Genomic DNA, 16,850 nt, shown 5'->3' on the forward strand with positions numbered 1-16,850 from the left:
TGAAATAGTTTCTCACTGTGACCCTGCAGTGGAAAAGCTTTTGCACAGTGTATGTCCACTGCCACCTACAGACAGAGATCAGTGCTCAGAGACAGCCCAGGGAGMAGCTCTGGTGAACCCAGGATGCCCCAATTCCTGATAGGATCCACTCAGCAGTCTTTAAGTGTCCTAGCTCAGCTTTCAGAAACTCTGCACAYATTCCAAAACTGTCTGTGACAAAARCAGCAAGGAAAACATAAAAGACASCAAGAGWAATGCACTTGATGTGYCCTTTGGCAACATCAGTACAAAARAAAATCAGATCCTCTTAAAATACATTCCAGATTCAAAAACAAAGATGAAACAATGTACATGTGCCATAGGTASACACATGTACCATAATCACACGTACTATAATCATGTTTACTGATGGTGAAAACTGACATGTAGCAGCATTTACAACTTCATTGGGGAACAGAGACAAGGATTTTTAGTGGAAGGAGCTGAAAAGATGAGTGAACCACCTGTGTTAACAATAACATGCAATGGCACTGATACTTTTCCTACAAACTTTATCTTTCCTTTCTATAGYATCATTAAATGTAACTGCATGAAACACAGCCAGCACAAATGTGGAATATTACCATCATCTTCTCTTCAAAGCAACACCTCCAACAACATTACATTCAATGAAACTTACATTTATTTTGTAAGAGTTTATGATGAATTAAGGAAGTCCTAATTTTAAAAWWWAAMCMAAAAAAACCCCACCACTTGTAGAAAATCATGATTTAGAATTCTGCCTTCACTTCAGACAAATATAAAGACTTTGAAAAGCAAACAGAAAGCACAATTTCAAAACAAAAGGTTCCCAATTTAGGAATAAAATTGTGCTGAAATTTCAGACAAACTTTTCTAACATTTTTTAATGAGCATTTCAAACACTTTGCAGAACATGCCCTTTGTTTACTGGTATGTTGACTTACTTCAAGTTTTTTTATTCCCTTAACAAGTGACAAGCAGTGTTTAAATTTTCATTTCATTAGGTTAAAATTTGTCACTTTAATGAGATTTTGCTTAGATCAGAGAAATAAAGGCAAAAACATTGAATAGAAACTCTGTAGAGCCTTTAAAATAGCACAGTTRTTGTCAAGATCTTACAGAARGAACATTTTCATGAAGYAGATATCAGGAATATAACACATATTGAAATAAATAAATTTATGCATGCCTTCTTAAGACTGGTAAAACACTTACCTTAATTTTATTTGAAAGAAAGATCACACTTCATCTTTTCTAATTTAATGAGACTGCTAAAAAGTACTTGAAGATCTATCTCCTTGGAAAATCAAATTTCATTAACACATCTAGCAGTTATTTCCATTCATAATCAGCTTCATACCATTGAAAACATGGATTAYCATATCATTTGCAGGACTGGAATGCCACAACCATTCAGTAAATCTGAGCTCCTTCAAAGCACTTGACCTCCTCCACACAGGATAAGTTTGTGTAGTGTTAGCATAAAAAAAAAATGTCCAAATCTGAGACTGCCASAGTTGTCCCTCCTAAACCATTGTAAGGTGTGCACTTCCAGCCACAAATTTGTCTAGCAAGGCTGTGTAATGATGAACTGTTCCAAATTAAAATAGTGGTAGCTATATTACTCACTTATGTCACATTTGTCCATATAGGTTAATAAAGCAATTTTTATACCATTTTCAAAATAATAATTTTAGATCATTCACTTCCTATGCTCTTGGTTCCTGAATATAAAAAGGACACCATCCAAAAAGCGTTAGCACAAACAGAGAATGGATGAATATATATGATTGAATTTGCTTGCAAAATGCACCTGCAGACAAAGGAAACTCCAGAAAGCAGGGAGTATTTTATGCATGTGGTCATATCTTCCACAGCATCCAGTTCAACAGACAAAAAAAAGAGAAGTTATAAGATAACATTGTCCTGGGTAGAAGGAGCTGTATTTTATGGAAGAAGTCTGGAAGCACATCAATATTCTCTCAAATGCTTCTAGTTACTGTCTTTACTGTGCAACAAAAGTTCTTTTGGCTACTGAGAATTCTCTACCTCTTCTACCAAGCAGTATAACCCATAAATATTTCAAAATACACTCTATTTATCTCTGTTCCTCTTTAAACTGTACAGGAGCATGAAGAAACACTTATGAATCACATGCTATTTTTTACCTTTAATGAGATGCAGAGCATTATAAATGAACACATACACATCAACTGCATCAGCCTCATTAAGATTTTAAAACATTTCTTTCTGTTGAAGAAAATTAAGAATATGAAGTTATCTCATGAAAGAGTTAAAATTGAAGGGTGATGAATTACTTGTTAAACTGTCTGCATTGCTCCTGGAATCTAAAACACTGATTCCCAATTACTGAACACTACACATTTTGAGTCTTTATTAATGCAAGGTAATATTGCAAAGGTGTTTCATTTCTTCATCCCCTGCTTTTGCTTGTCCAGATAACCTCAGAGACTTTTTTTTTTAATTTTTAGTTAAAACTCCCACACTGGCATCCTGGGAAAGCACTATATGCTGCCAACCAACCTTAGAACTTTGTTGATGACATTTTTGGCGTTTAACTTGGTTATTCTGCAGTCCTTCACAGAGGAACTGTCAAAGCCAATTCCTTTTGTCACACAAAATAGTTCTTTTAGTCTTTCCTTGTCCAGAAAAATAAAAAAAAAAAAGAGGTCACGTTGTATATTCTTTTTTGAGGCTTAGGTTAGCTTTTTTTTTGGTCTTTTCAAAGTCAAATAAGGAMTGTGTGCTGAAATAAAGTTAATGACCCAGCAAATATCCTGCGCACTGATATTTAAATGGAAAGACAGTTCTGGCACAAGTCCACTGGTTATCAAGTGATTTTGTAGTAGATAACATTCATTAAGTACCTCACATTTATTAATCAGAAATTCACAAATGTTTTTTTGTTCGTTCTTGCTGTATAACCATTTCCTCAAGAATTCACTCAGCTCTTCATTCATATTTCTTCRCCAGTTGTGTGCCCTCCAGCTAAGCCCAAGACATCAAAGGAATGAGGATTTGGGGAAATTCWGTGCCTTACTCAGTACCATGGGAAGACTAACAAAATCTGTTGACATGCCAATAATTAGGAATCACACACCACATGCACAGGCCCCTCTTGGTTTTTGCTGTTCCCCAGGAACTGTGCCCTGTTGCTTCCGGTACTACATGAAGGAAAAGGAACACAATGTTTATAGGGCCAGATACACTAAAAGAGTACAATTTAATTATAAAAATAAGGCACCATGTGAAGTAATAGCCAGCCCAATACACAAAATTTGTGAGAATAGCTAAAAAAACATTCTAGCTCTGGAATATGTATGGAAAAAAACAGTAATGAGCCATTCTGTAGCTAGACAGCTGTATACTTTCCCTCTGTCTGGATTTTCCTGTTGTCAGGTTGATTAATGGAATGTCTTCACATTTATCTGCTTTTGGATATCTGAAATCTCAACAAGAGCGTTTCRTGTTCTTGCCACCAAGATTTCCAGTAGATTTCTTCCAGCATGTCAGAATGACAGATAAGTTCCTGCATCCAGCCTTGTAAAGAGCTCATTACTGTTTCAGACTCGTGTACTCACCCTGGAGCTCCTCTGTACAAAGGCCTCCAGAGTTTTGGGTCACTTTAAAATCTGTGTTGAGTAAAGGTGTCATTTCTCTACTCAAGGAAGCTTTGGATCAATGTTCAAGGCCAGATTCTGAATTTTATACCGTTAATACATTATCAGTCCACATATTCAAGAAGCAACTGCAAGAAATCCTAAGTAGCTCAATCCAGCACATACTGGACCTGTTTTATTTATGTGCTTGTCTTACCTATGTTGAAATGCCACAAAGTTATTTCTTATATGGTTCTGCTTTTCTCTTTAGGAAGTTTCAAGCTTTCATGAAGCACAGCATCATGAKCAGCACACATTTTTAATCCACTTGCTAAATGCTGCTGGTTTGAAGCGCACATGCAATAATCACTTTCAACATTTAAAGAGTGAATTTTGGAAAAAAGTACAACTGAAATCCCTTACATAAGGTCAAAACAAACTAATTCTTACACTCACTATGTATTTTTGTCTGCAATAGTGAGTTCAGTCAGGCTCCAGCATAGGTGGAGTATCACTATCAGTAACGATGCTTCATGGGTTTTGCACTGAATGAGTGAATTCATGAGTGAGCAATGAGGTGGCAGATTGATCAACCACTTGGGAGAGATCCTGCCTCTGTTCCACACTGTGCCATCATTCATACTCCAAAGTCTGTGGCACTGGCCTGCAAATTTGGGAGCAGGAGGAAGAAGGGAACAGGATATTAGTGATCTTTCATTTGAGTTTGAGGGCTCAAGTAAAAGATCTGGGAGGGGATCCTAAGTAGACAAATTTCCATATTCTTTGCCACTGTGACTGGTTTTCCTAGCCTGCAAGTAGAATCTGATACAAATAAAAAATTAAARYCATGTARATATTCCAAGCAATCAGATTACAAATAATCCAAAACAGAAGCATAAAATGGCATGAAATTGGGTAATTACTGAAAAAGTTGGTATTAATTGCAAGAGAGACCTTTTATAAATTAAAGCTTGAGTTTCCTGGTCAGCTCMACATGTGTGTCTAGAAATTGTTACCACATTTAAACCCCATTTATTGCCTAGAATCCATGCAAAGCAACAAAGCAACCTGTCAATTATACACAGAACCAATGACATTAATACACCATTTAAGACACCAACTTTCTGTAAATAAATAATAAATATATGTATTTGAAAAATATTTCTCATTTTTTGTCCCATCTCATGAAATGTCATCCCATCTCTCTCAGAAACATCATCTGCTTTGTCAGCAGTAGCTGCCAATTATGTACCAGAGATGTTTGTCGAAGTTCTTCCTCCTGAAGTAAAGGAAGGCTTTTCCCTCCATCCCAGTCAATATCAGCTGTTTCCTGGAAGCACAATTTTACAATGTAAATTTGTGTTTTCATACATGGTGAAAGGCACTTCTCTCCAGCTGGACTCATGATGTCCAATGCCTTTCAGCCCATGCAATCATAATTCCTGATAATATAGTAAGGAGATCAGAGGAGGCCTCTGTATCATATATTTACCAAATGCTTTAGTTTAATCTACCTCCCAAAGCTATCTGTATGTTTTAACACGATTAATTGCTKGTTTTGAGAAAATAACAACTTCTTCTCTTAAATCTGCCTTTCATTGCTATAGAAACTTAAAAGTCCATTGATAAGGAAATCATCTGCCAGTCAAATTGCTGTTACTTATTTTTTTTAAAAACCTTAAAATAAAACATACCCTTTAAAACTGAAACAAGAAAAAGGTAAACCACAAATAAATTTAGATTAGAAACAAGAAAGTCAGAAGCAGAAAGTCAAATACTATTAAATTGCAGGATTTCTGATATTAAACGTGAACTCTACAATTYCATTCAGGTTGAAATCACGGTTGATCTGCACAGTTTTCATTCATTGATCAGTATTAATTTCAGTGTGTAAATAAATAACTTGAAAGTATTAACTTTTGGTGTAAACAAATCCTTAGCTATCAGTTCCCCATTTTACACCATTTAAATCATARACACTAATACAAGATCAAATATAAATACCAAAACTCAATTGAAATCTTGAATTTAATTTAAATGTGATTAATCTATTTGCACACATTTTTATCTCACACTCTCCAAAAAGTGAAAGCTGGTAATCTTYATAGAAGTTCAACACTCAGACGAGAAAACATGGTGGAGAAGGAAAATATTTCATAACCTTCATTCTGAGAAGTGGTTGTGACTTTGCACAGCGACTTCTCTCTCATCTRCTTGACAGGACACAGAATGTTTAAATGAGAACATCTGCAGCRTTCTTTCAATACTCTGGGGAAAGCATGAAAAGCAATATGTTACAATAAGAGCAGAAGCAATGGGGATTCTTTCTTTCTTTGCAACTCAGTCAAAATATGCTGCATGTAGGCATATTTAATTTTTAAAAATKAATTTATTCAGAATTCTTAAAGAAACCAGCTGTTGTTACTGTATCTGTGCTTGAAAATCCTCTGAGCTTAGCAGTTGGAAGCTGACATACTTAGTCCATTAATTTAGATGTCTGTGAACATTTYCCATAGAATAATTGTGCTGCATAATGCATTACTATTCATTCTCTACTAATGTCAGTTAAAAGAAAGGAACAAGGCACTTTTTTTTTTCTTTTGTGCACTTGGAAATTAATAAAGTCCAAGAGTGTTAGTGCAAGGCACCTAGCTATAAGAGAGTTGGATTGTTCTTTAAAAATTGAGGCTAAAACTGCTATTTTTCCCCTCCCACAGGAGCTGAACAGGTGATGCTTGAGTGAGGGTGTCAAAAGGCCTTTTTGACCAGWGAGCCTTTCTGAACCTGAATTTAAATGCTTTCTAAGGAAAGGGAAAATGGTTGTTTTAGACTTCTCACACATCAAATWCTGCAGTCAAACCTTGATAATCTTCAGAAGAACTCACTAAAAGATACAGCTACTGCAGTGGGGGGTGACAAAAATTGGTATAAATATTTTTTCCATACTGGCATTATCTGATTTTTCAATCACTAGCCATGGCTATTAGCCTTTTCTATCTATACATTMTTTATCTCTAAATACTTCCTGTGATCAAAATGTAYCAGAAATCRTGTTCCAGTTTTTATAGGGCTGAAMAAAACATATAAAGTTCCAATGTTATGATTAAAACACTCTTTGCAATATTTAAAAGTCCCAGCATGAACAATTAAGCTTCTAATTCTACTATGGCTTTATCAAATAAAAACATTGCAAAYTCCTTCTGATTTCCAAATCAAAGACTGTGGAACCTGATCTTCCATTAATAAAGTTTCCCAATTGCCATATAAGTCTAAGATACAAATTACATTGGATGTAACATAATGATGATAAAAATMCACTTTCTTGTACATCTGGGTTCTCTCACTGATATTTGGAAAAGTGTCAAGGGGACTAAATTTGATTCCTGGCTCTTTGTATGCACAATAAAGATTTAGATAACAGACCTAGTTTAAATCAGCAATATATGGGCACTCATCTGCAGCCAGTCTATAAATCAAGCAATGAGATTCAGCAAGTTATAAATCTAAGAGACAAACTCCAAATAGCAGATAAGAAATTCTCTCTGACACAGTATAAGCAGGAGGCACAAAAGATTTCTGTCTATGCAAATAGGCAATTTAAAAAAAAAATTTTAAAGTAATGATATTTTCAAATTATTTTTGCTCAATTACAAGAGAAATTTTGAGGATAGTCCACTTTTGAAGGACTTCAGTATGGTCCCACTCAGCTCTGAAAAATCCTTCAAAGTCCATAACCCAGCTCTGAAACGGAACAAATGTCCAAGATCTTAAACAGAGAATAAGAATCAGGTCCCACTTCACTTCAGCTGGGCTTTGCACATTTAGGATAACTGCAATACAAACCAYACATGATTGAAGCAGCTGAAAAAACATTTATATATTATAACCACCCACATGTCAGAGCCAAAGCAAAGTAAAAGGCAGATTAAATACAATTTAAATCACCTCTGCAATTTGCAAGAGCTCATTTATTGGAGCCTCCAAACTTTATGCCCAGGGTAGAGGGGGTCTTTCTAGTTTATTTCTTGCRGTTTAGACATCAAATAGCACAAGAGTATTTTAGATTTCTAAGAAGTTTTTTGTTTTTCTGAACTTGGTCCCAATTATATAAAACTATTTATCATGAGTGGCTATGCTTCATATTCAGAATAATTACTAAAGTATCACTGTGTTAACACAAAAAAAAAAAATACAGTACTGAGTTAAGGGTATCTTGTCAACTGAGGGTGATAGGGAATTGAAACTATGGTAAAACTAGCAGACTGCTTGAAACTAGAAAATAAACTTCTTCAGTGACTTTTGAAGTGTAGATGATGTAAGGGAAGTGTTTTGGTCTCCAACAGCATGACACGAAGATGATGTGTGAGGCATTTCCCTGTTGTACAGAGCTTGACACTCAACAGGTCCCTGCTCCAAAGTCAAGAAATAAAAACATTGAGAAGAATCAGTAACCAAAGATTTGCAGCACAAGAACCCAGAAAGTGATTTCTGATTTTTCCTCCTGAGGATGCATAAAATAAAACAAAGCAGAAACAGAAAATCACAAAAATGTATTTGGATATTTTTAATTGTGTTTCTTGCACAATTTACGTATCACAAAGTCAACTATGATGTTGTAGTGCTGCCATATTTCAATTTCAGTCATCAGTTTTAAATAGTGGGCTTTGATATTCTTATGTGTTAATTAGTGATAGAATTCACAGAAGCTAAAATTTGTCATTCATCAAGTATTTTTAGTCCTAACTCAAGGAATGTAGGGTTGAGGCTTGCCAACACTGTTTGATAAAGATAAAAGTAGAAGTGACATGGCAAGTGCTTGCATCACCCTAAATCTCCAATGTTCCAATATTTGCAGAGCTGGGAACTGTTGGTATTGGGAATATGTTTTTTGTGAAGTCTAATTCAATTGGATTAGAAATCTGGAGCAATTTTCTACCTTGGAAATGGGAGCATAGGATACATTAACTACAATAATGTATGAGCTTATGAATTCATTGTTAATAATTTTAAAATTGTAAGCTATGAGCAGGCCTAGTGTCTAGAGCATACTGGTGCCTAATCCCAAAAGAATAGTTCACCTTCAAGTATCATAGCTACAGTCTCCTAAATCAGTGGAAGTACAGCAAGAAATAAAAAAACAGAGTCTGGGTTTGGGGAGGTTTCTGTGGTGGTGATTTYGAARWTTTTTTTTAAGTTTAAAATTTAAGSAAGGAAAYTRAGCAATAAGAACTATTTTGRTGMRTKCTTTGACATATAAMATGTGACAAGGATGAAATCARSCATTCCAAATGAGAAGACAGTTGGGCTAARTCAGATCAAGAGCTAGTCCAAAAGTTACTTGGTTAAAAAGATGAGRTGTAGGTGCAGTCATAACTTCCATCTTCCATATTTCTGCTGAGAAGTGTGTTAAGATCTTGTTTGCATAGGTGCACTTAACATCTCATTGCTTCTCATTTTATTATAACTGCRATTCTGCATTGCCAAAAACGGCTTTTTAGAGTGAAGGGGAGTTTTTAATCCTCCTATTTAAAAGAAACAGAGAGCTCAGCTGCCTGTAGCACTAGCTCATGATTTATTTTATAAGCAGCTTCRCACAGCTCTTTACTAAAGAGACATTCTTTGTGCTTTATTACAAGTTTGTTCCATTGAGTCATGCTCTCTGCAGGATGTTGTGTCTATATTTTATTTCACTCCAGCCATTAATTACCTTCTGGGCTCTGTATCATGTGTCTCTCAGTCTCATTTATTACAACGGCGCCAGCTAGTGTTGCTAGCTGGTTAAGGGGCTGTCAATGTTTCCATTAGAAAAAAAAAAACTAAAACCCATCTCTGAGGGGTTTAGAAGTCAGCTGTAAAGCTTTACTCCTGGTTGATGGTTGGCATATACAGCCACAGCCAGAAGGGTTCTTTCTTTCTTTTTTTAAATTGAACTATGAAAAAAAGATCAATGTTTTTAAGTCGTAAAATCAGGCATGAGTTTTGACTCTGTGTTTTTGAAACTCAGAAACAGCTTTATTTCTTTAAACCGAGTTTTGCAGACTGTTTGCTGATAATGTAGGTCAGTGCTTGGGAGTTTGGCTATKTTTAAAGGATTCAAGTCATCCTTACACTTTCTTTTCCATCACTGAACTTCCATCCACAGCACCCTGCCTCTGACTAACAGGTCTGGAGCCTTCTCCTCTGAAGCTGCTGATGTCTGAAACAGYATTTGGGTATTAGTGCACATATATGGCCTTTCATTTAAGTCCAGCAACAAAAAAAATGCTCTCTTYTGCCTATATCTCYRCAACCATCATGCTCACATTTATTATCTCTATATCCCCATGGTAGTGTTAATAGCCAGGTTGGATGGGTCTTTGAGCATTCYAATCTAGTGGAAGRTGTCCCTGACCATGGCAGGRGAGTTGAAACAGGATGATCTTTAAGGTCCCATCCATTCTGTGCTTCTATGAGTTTGAGCAGAACTGGGGAGGCAAACTCGTGAAACTTCCATTCAGCATCACCTGATTTCTTGTCCATTTAGAACCAAAATTGGCATCCCAAAATCTTCTTTGTAAGGACTCAGAGGCAAGATAGGACAGCCAGGACCCTAAAAGTCCAAGCGGTCAAGGAACAATCAGGAGCCTCAGAGAGACAGAACTTGCCAGACAGGGATTTAGCACTGTAACATACAGATGTCTGCTTCAACTTAAAATTTAAAGCAAGTTCATCCAATTTTATTCTAATAAATCAATTATTTTACTGCAAGCTTTTAATGGTAGGCACTATCCAAAAAGAAGACCTTACAATCTATGTGATATGAGCAACTATTGTACAAAAAAACAAAGGTGAAAACTAGAGATGTGTTTGATTCAGTGTCCTTATCATGGGAAAGTATCTTTATAACAAAGAAAATACATGAATCAACAACTATATATTCTTAACAGTACAAAACAATTGGAACACAGTCAGTTCTTTTAACTAAATGTATAAAGTTTATCCTGGGCCACTTCTTCCCAAATATGATGGCTTTCACATGCTACACAGGAGCATGTACATTCAATGAAAGAGCTTATGAAAAATAAGGCATAGAAAGGAAATAAGCTACAGAAGACTTTTAATCTGCATTTTGATTTATTAACAGCATAGTGGTGAAGCATAAGGCAATTATCAACTACAGAGAACTAACAATTAAATTACTGCATTTGAGTTACAAGTAMAATGAAAGTGAACACTGCTTTAACATGGTAAGGAGTAAGTAATGAGACTGATAAAGACCTGGGCACCACTAAATAAACTGGAAAAAAATTCCAGTTAAATAGAATTACTACCCATAAAAATCAACAATCCTTGCCATTAAGCTTTATTTGTCTTAAACTCCCTAGGGTGCAYCCTGGTGTATCAAACTTCTTGGATAGATGGTGGGTTGCTTATTTCTATGCTCTCATGTAAGTGAAGTGGCCATAAATTCTGGAAATTTATTATCCTCATTTTTTTTTTATTTTAACTGGTTGGAATATGCTGCTATATTTTTGTCATCTTAAGAGACCACTGTTGCCAAGCATTCCTCCTTTACATTACCAGTAAGGAAAAATATTATATGAAGATGAGGTGCAAAGACAAGAGGACAATAAATCTATAAAAATAATTTACTTCATCCAGGTGAAGGAATACATTAAATCAAAGGGAAAGGAAAATATTGGCAGGGAAAGGAAAAGCGTCTTTCAAATGCATACCTAGAATTCTGTGTCAACCATATTAACTACTAAAATAATCTTAAACAGTTAAAAGATAACGGAACAGAATAAAGGCTTTGTGATCCCCTCCTCTGTAAGCATACTTTTCCAGATGCTCCCAAAAGCATTGTTGCTATCCACTGGCTCTCATTCACAGAAAATTATCCCCTCTCCAGTAAAGTTAAGACAGTAAAGATATTTTACATCACAATAAATGGGGAGGGGGGTGCGTGGTTATAGCTACAGAATCAGAAATGACTCTCATGAAACTGGCCAGAAGTCTGAAAGATAGATATGGAAGTTTTGTCATATGTTGTTTTAGGATTTAGATTTTGGTTTTAATTGATTCATCCCTTGTAGTTTTACATCTCTTGAAGAATGAGACTGAACAATTCATCAAAGTCAAAAATAAATCTTTACACAAGRATATAGGGCAAGAGTACCACCTCTGAATTCAATTTCTTTGACTGATCTTACATGTTTATCCCCAGTTCTTTTTCAGTGGGAAGAATAGTGTTTGCTTCTCTTTTCTCTCCAAGGTTTACTGTGGCATTAAAGATTCACTTCAAACAAGTGTTAGCTTTTATTTAAATCCACTTTCATATACAGTCCACAGCAAGGTTATTGTCCATAAATCAAACTGACATTTCTCCCTAATTCCTCGCAAGCTATTCTGCTCTCTTCTCTAACTCAGAGAGGAACTGTCAGTCATGACAATTAGTTTATGATTAATTTTCAGTTTATTACCTTGGTTGACTTGGCAGGCTTACCTGCTAGTTCTGACCTGTGCTTGATATTGTAAAATAATTAGAAGTGATGCCTCGAAGTACTTAGTGCTGTGGGTTTATTAAAATTAAGTTTTGCTCGGGACAACAAGAAACATACCTAGCTGAAGACAACAAAACCTTCAGTGAGGAAGAAGACTTCCCCAGCTACACACAGCCATGGATTGTGGTCATTTTTCTAAAATTCATGTAAATTATGAAACAATAAAAAGTGAATGTGCAAAAAATTTCATGTTAATATTGTCATCCCTTCTCCCCCCACCGTGAAAATCAGGAGGCAGATTGACAAGTGATATAAATGTCTGCTCTGCCAATATTCAAGGTTTCTTGCTCTGGCCATTACTAGGATAACAAAGAAGTCACAAACCATTGCCAAAAAATATTTCATTATCAACATGCTTTTATTTCATTTTAGGCACCTCCAAGTAGCTACAGAGAAGGAGGTAGCCTTTAGCAGACTTTTTTTTCTATCAATGAAACCTGTGAGGAAGGCTCTCAAACTCATCAAGTCTCCTAAACTCAGTGTGTGGCAGCAAAATAAGAGAACAAAAATTGAGAAAGCATCCTAAAGGTTTTGAAAAAATGGTCCTAAATGTCAGAGAAATTAAAATGCACTCCTTTGAAAAACACGGGATAGTGAGAGTTCAATCATGGGGTTCCTTACCAGGGAGACAATTTATTAAAGTAAGAGCATATCCTAACCATGACAGAAGTCTACTTGTTTTTTGGTTGTTTTTTTTTTAAATAATTTTTAAAAGTAATATAATTTAGAAGGATGAAGAACTCTTGAACTCAGAGCAAAGCTCAAAACCTTCAATAAGAAAAGCCCATATTCATTAAAAAAAAAATACTTGTGTACATGAAGTTTGCTTTCAAAAGCTGTTAGGGATTTATACAAGCTGTTTGCTGTAGAAATAGATTTATCTAGGATGCATTAAAGGGAGCTTTTCTGAGGTATTTTCACCTGATTAGCAGTAATAGCAGAGCCAACCTTTTYACTAATTTGTGATTTCACTGAGATATCACTTAGAAGTACATCTCTGAAGTGCTCTATAGCAGAATACCACAAATATGTACCTCAATGGGTATTTGCAGGGCTGAAAGTGAATTAAATGGAATAGAAAGCCTAAACTTGAGCTATAGAAAAAAAAAATGATCAATGCAAAGGTAATATAGGACCTAAAGAGACTCAAATTCAAAATTATATTTCTTCCAATCTATTAGCAGATCTATAGCATTTGGCTCAGAGGGTTTGAATGAAGGTTTTAGACCCTTCATTTCACATCTCTGTGAGACAAGTGCTATCCAGATGCTGCCATCAGTCACAGCAAGATGCAAAGGCAGCTCTTTAAACTGGCCCTAAGATATCCCCCACAGGGAAGTGAACTCACTTGGCTCACTTGGCTCAGTATCATTTTGCAAATCTGCAAATATACAAAGTCTAGGAGTTATCTATGGGCCTCTGCTAATGGTCCTGAATACTTCACCTTCCCATTTCAGGCACATGAGCAGACTTTACTGCCTATTCATTGTCAATTACAAATTAAATTTTCTCTYCCCACATCCTGTAAACCAGTTACTTTGAAATAAATTTAAACATAGCCACTAAGTATATTTATAAATAATTAGTAACTCATATGTGTTGCACCACAGAGGAAAATTATGCCATTCTTTCAGCATTTAGCATTTTTAATCCTCTTCATATAGAAATGGGGRAAAAAAATCATGTTTTTTAATAGACTGATACCAAAGATTAGTGCTCTACAGATTTGTGTGCACTGCCTGCCCCAGGGCACCCAGAGCCCTGTTTGAACAGCTCTGGACTGGAGCACCAGGACTGGCAGTGACCACAGTGAGCACTCAGGGAGCAAGCAGCGATCTGGAAGGAGGAAAGGAGATGATGATGTTTTCATGTAATGGAATGTTTCAAAACTGCTTGGTTAGGTTTCAAAACTGCTTGTCCTAGGTTGGCTGAGTATTGTATTCCTATCATCTGCTTATGTTAGAGGAAAGTTAAACAACCCTTCTGTAACTATACATTAGTCGAGACTGCTCTGGTTTGTTTGGTGATGTTCCTCCCTTCAAGGACAATGGGAGGGAAAGGGACAAGACACACACGTTTTTTTTTTCCTTCCCGGGAGGCTCTCAGGATCGGAGGTGGAAAAAGAAGCTGCCTGTTCTCTGGGACTGCTTTTTTTTTTCTCCCTTTCTTTGGACTTGTTTTTCCTCGAATTTTTTTTTCTCGTCATCTGAGAATTGGAGGATTCCCATGGCACGACAGGCGAGAAAGATCCTTCAGTGGACCACCAGAGAGAGAGACTCTGTCCAATCCTCTGGGGGCCCCGGAGGGAAGAGAAAGGCTTTGGGATCTAACAGCTGGTTCTACAGGTTTTTTTTTTTTGTTTGTTTTTATAATTTTAAATAAATAGGTTTTTTCCCTTTTCTTTTCACTTTTCTCTCTGTGGAAAAGTTTGTCTCTAGGACCCGGGTGGGGAAAAAGAGAGGGGTGGAGGTTTGCTGGAACTTGGGAGTATTTTGCTCCCATTTGAGTTTGTTCAAACCACGACAGCTATGTATCAGTCTGTCTGCTTCTGGATACTCTTGGCTTCCAGGAGAACAGGGTCCTGTCTCACAGCCGGTGGCACTCTTCCCTCTTTAAATAAACATGAGCTGTGCTGAGACAATCTGTGCTGCTCCTCACCACTCTGGCACGTCTCTTTAAATATTTCCTCATGTCAGGGACTGCCTGGTCCATGAAGACACTCACTGCAATAATGCCATTGAAGTTTGGTGACAGCCATTGTCCTGCTGAGTGAGCAGACCAGGTTACAGCCAGCCAGTCTTCCTCACATCATCATTGCAAAATTATACTGCACCAAACAGTTTCTCCTAGTTTTGCATGACACTGGAAGAGGGSATCCCCTTATCCATGCTGGGTTTATTTCTCACCACTTCAGACATTATGACAGACTTGAAACCCCTTTTTATGTGCTTAAAAAGGAACTCCCCACCCCTTACGCAATACAAGCCTCTCCCCATGCAGGTCTCCAAAACCCATCTGCATCCTAGAGAGCATAGAAAAGCATAGTTCTACAGAGAATAATCTCTGCCAGGTTCAATCCCACAAAAAMTATTTCWTGGGAGTACRTGGACTGAAATGGAAAGCATTTGAYTGWTGAAATCAGAGATTTCAGTAAGCACATAAATTTCTCAAACATTCACAGAAAGTTAACTAAAATAACAGAATAGTTGAATTATCTTCTCTACAAGCTTTACCCTGGTGTACATTACTTAAACTATGTACATAAAATAAAAACAGGATAAAAAATTTTTGTTCTGATTTTCATAAACTGATCAAATGCATTGGAAAGATGAATTTAGTCTTTGYTGTTTTCTAAATTAGTACACCATACTAAATATGTAAATACTGACTCTAATTACAATTCATGATTCAGACAAGCTGTTGCTCTTTAGGTATTATTTGATTGAATCCTCTGTCTTTTCTGTTTTAAGTGCACTGGTATCCACCAAAATGTCTGATTTATGATACTGATACAGTGAAAGTTTTAACACCAGATGTCTGGAAAAAAAAAAAAAAAAAAAAAAAAAAAAAAAAAAAAAAAAAAAAAAAAAAAAAAAAGACAAAGCAAGAATGTAACTAAGAATGACACCAAATGTCAACATCCTAGCAGTTTATACAAGAAATGTACTCACGTGGGTAGTGCTGTGGAGGGCGAGGGCAAAACTAAATAGATTGGTCACCCACAGGGGGGAAAAGGCCACTTTGGGGTGATTATATAATACATTTTTTTGATGGAACATAAGTAATTCACAAATAGCTTTTTTTTTCCCCAACCAAAATCAACATGTTTTTCCTCCAGTTTTCCTTGACCTTGATCACAAGCATACATCCTTCCTGAGAAGCAATTCTAATCCAACAACATAAGCTTTATTATTGCCTACATTTTTCAAACAGACAAGAATAATGCACAGCCCAAATCCATGTTTGAGACCCTTGTGAACTGCAATGATCCTTCTGTACATGGAGGGGCTTGGAGGAAAAGCAGCAAAATTTGAGTTGCCATAATTCACATAGTTAATTTAGCACTGGCATGAGTCTCAGCTTAAAAAATGTCATGTAAGAACTGCCAGACACAGGCATTACATTATTTTAACTTCTCAGTTAATAAGAGCACTTAAGAGTTACTTGATAGTTATTCAGTGGGCAAGAAATTTCAACTGGACACACAAGAAAGGTCAAGCTGGCTGTGATGCCCACCTAAATAGAGGTAACATGAAGCCTCTTATTCCCAAGCATGCAAACCTGGCAGAGAGGATGCACCTAATCACAGGCTGAGGCCTCTGCACAAAACAAAACCACCAAATTTCAGCCCAGCTGCCATGCACATTTATCACACACTATGGTTATTAAAGAGACACCACAGCCCATAGAGAGAAAATTAACTCTTAATTCTCACCATAGTGTACGTATTTACAGATTAGCACAGAGAAATCTGCATCCTCACTTCCACAGCTCTTAATTGGACACCACATAATCTTTGCAGAGCAGCCTTGTTCATGCTCAGGGAGATGTTATACAAACTTTGGAGCGTAAATCTATGACATTATCTGTTGACTTTCAGCAGAAAAATACCTAAATGCTCTGTGAAGGGTAAGTTTAGACATCATTGTTTTAATAGAATATTTTT

Source organism: Malurus melanocephalus, unplaced genomic scaffold, assembly GCF_030028575.1.
Source record: "Malurus melanocephalus ecotype Western Australia unplaced genomic scaffold, MMel_1.1 scaffold_265, whole genome shotgun sequence".
NCBI lineage: Eukaryota > Metazoa > Chordata > Aves > Passeriformes > Maluridae > Malurus > Malurus melanocephalus.